The following is a 2,770-nucleotide window of genomic DNA, read 5'->3' as shown; positions in this document are numbered from 1 at the left end:
ATATTTTTACATATATAGAATTTAATGTGGAATTCATTTGAATTCTGACTGAACCTTTTTACGCGTAGATTCACTATTCCATTCATAGAGAAAAAAAAGTATAGATTACGATATACTGACTGAACTATGACTATTCATGATTCCATAATTGAATCAATTACACAAACTAAAGGAATGTTATGGTAAAACTTCGTTTAAAACGATGTGGTAGAAAGCAACGTGCGACTTGAATTGAAGGACATGATCTGCTGTGGATGTTTTGATCCGCCACCTTTTATATTAGGAATATAGGTGCTCTTGGCTCGACATTTTGTGTTCTATTTTACGAGAGTCCTACACCTTTTTGAATATAAAAAAGAGTACAGGATGGAGCTCGAGGAGAATAGAAAGTTTTTATTCCTTTCGCAGGAGTAAGGATCTAGGGTTAGTGCGAATCAATAAGTTGGAACAACTTCGTAAGTCTTTTTATTTTTATATTGAAAAAAAGCCCTTTCAAGTAATTTTACAATGGAAAAGGAAATTTTCGTAAAAGTGTAAAATTCTTTGAATTAAAAGTCTATCATGCGTGAATCAAGCGTTTGTATGATTCTTTGATAGAAAGAAAAGAAATCATAAACAAAATAAGGGGCTTGTTGCTGCCCTTTTTAATAAAACGATCAAGATCACCGAAGTAATGTCTAAACCCAAAGATTCAAAGTAAGGATAAAGAATCCTGAAACAAGGAAATCCCTTTTTCAATTGTTTGAACAACTAGATCAGAATGAAGAATCAAAATTGATTCGAAAAAATGAGACAAACAAAAAAGGTTAGAGACTACTCAATAAAAAGAGTACTTAAGGAGTCTCTGGTGAGATATTTGAGAGTTATTTAACTTGAGTTACGAGAGTACGAATGTTACGAACGCTTTTTATGAAAAAAAATAGTTAGGGTTTCAATACTGGCTAATTAATTTAATGTTTGAATTTTATAAAGAGAGTTAACTTATACTCATTGCATTTTTTTTCTCGAGCCGTATGAGGCCAAGCCTCGTATACGTTTCTCGGGGGGGGTATTATTCATATACATCTATCCCAATGAGCCATTTATCGAATCGTTGCAATTGATGTTCGATCCCGAAGAGAAGGAAGAGATCTTCGGAAGGTGGGGTTTTATGATCCGATAACTAATCAAACTTATTTAAATCTTCCTGCTATTCTCGATTTCCTTAAAAAGGGCGCTCAACCAACAAGAACAGTTCATGATATTTCAAAGAAGGCAGGGATTTTTACGGAATTAAGTCTTAATAAAACGAAATTGAATTAATGAACTATAAAAAAGAGGATGTTAAAGACTCATATATAGCTTGGTATAAAATTTGATCTACTCTTTTCTTTCCTCCTCTTTCGTTTCCATCATATTTATTTTGATTTATTAGAATTTCCATTTATTATTAGTATTCTTCCTAAAGGTATGAAAACTAACAAATATCCTGCTAAAAACTACCATGTTTTATATAAAAAAAAAAATTTATTAAAAAATTTTTGGATTTATAGAAATTCTAAATTTTGTATAAATACAAAATTTTATTGTATAGAATTATTGTATAGAAAATATATAAAATCATACTGTATAATAAATAATATATTAATATATATAGAAATAGAAAGATTTGAGATTATCCTATTCGGCTTAGTTTTCATTCCTTGTATGAACTCACAAACCAGGGGGTTAAACTTTTTTATTTTTTCTATTCTTTTCGCTATATTAAAAATTTACAATCATATTGACAACAGTGTATGGACCAAATATAATTCTCTCATAGAGAAATAGATCTATTTCTCCCTGACGCACACATGACTGGATTTTTCTTTTTTTCTTTATTCTGGTTGTATCTACATATTGCAGTACTTGCTTTTTTTTGTGGGGGGGGTTGCTAACTCAACGGTAGAGTACTCGGCTTTTAAGTGCGACTAGCATCTTTTACACATTTGTATGAAGAAAAGGATTCGTCCAGATCCGCGGTAGAGTTTGTAAGACCACGACTGATCCTGAAAGGAATGAACGGAAAAAATAGCATGTCGTATCAAGGGAGAATTCAGATAACATTTTTTTTTATTTTCGACAAGATTGTACCGATTAGAAAATAAAAAAAAAAGAAGAATTCCAATTTGGGTCGAGTGAATAAATATAAATGGATGGATAAAAAACCAGTTTTCCTTATTCTAAGAAAAAAAAAAGAAACGAGCTTCCATTCGTAATTTGAAAAATTACCCGATCTAATTAAATGTTAAAAATAGATTAGTACCTAATACGGGTATGGGAAGGAATTTTTTTCTTGCGTGTTATTATCAATTTTTTCGTGAGTCCTAATTATTTTTTACCTAGTCCGTTTGGGTTAGGTTGTAGATGGATGTGTAAAAGAAGCAGTATATTGATAAAAAAATATATATATATATATTTCCAAAATCAAAAGAGCGATTAGGTTAAAAAAATAAAGGATTTCTAATCATCTTGTTTTGTTATTTTATAATATAACGAACAGAAACCTCTTAAAGATAGAGAATCCAGTTAGCAGTCTACCTGTTTATGAGGTATTTAGTGCTTTCGTAATCTAATACCTTATTTTGACTGTATCGCACTATGTGTCATTTCAGAACTCAAGAAAATAAAGACTTTACTTTTAGTTCAAATCGAATTTTAATCCAAATGGAGAAATTTCAAGGATATTTAGAGTTCGATGGGGCTCGTCAACAGAGTTTTCTATATCCACTTTTTTTTCGGGACTATATTT

This window comes from Brassica napus, unplaced genomic scaffold (genome assembly GCF_020379485.1).
Source record: "Brassica napus cultivar Da-Ae unplaced genomic scaffold, Da-Ae ScsIHWf_2111;HRSCAF=2763, whole genome shotgun sequence".
NCBI classification, from domain to species: domain Eukaryota; kingdom Viridiplantae; phylum Streptophyta; class Magnoliopsida; order Brassicales; family Brassicaceae; genus Brassica; species Brassica napus.
The sequence above is the reverse complement of the archived record's forward strand: the minus strand, read 5'-3'. Positions refer to the sequence as shown.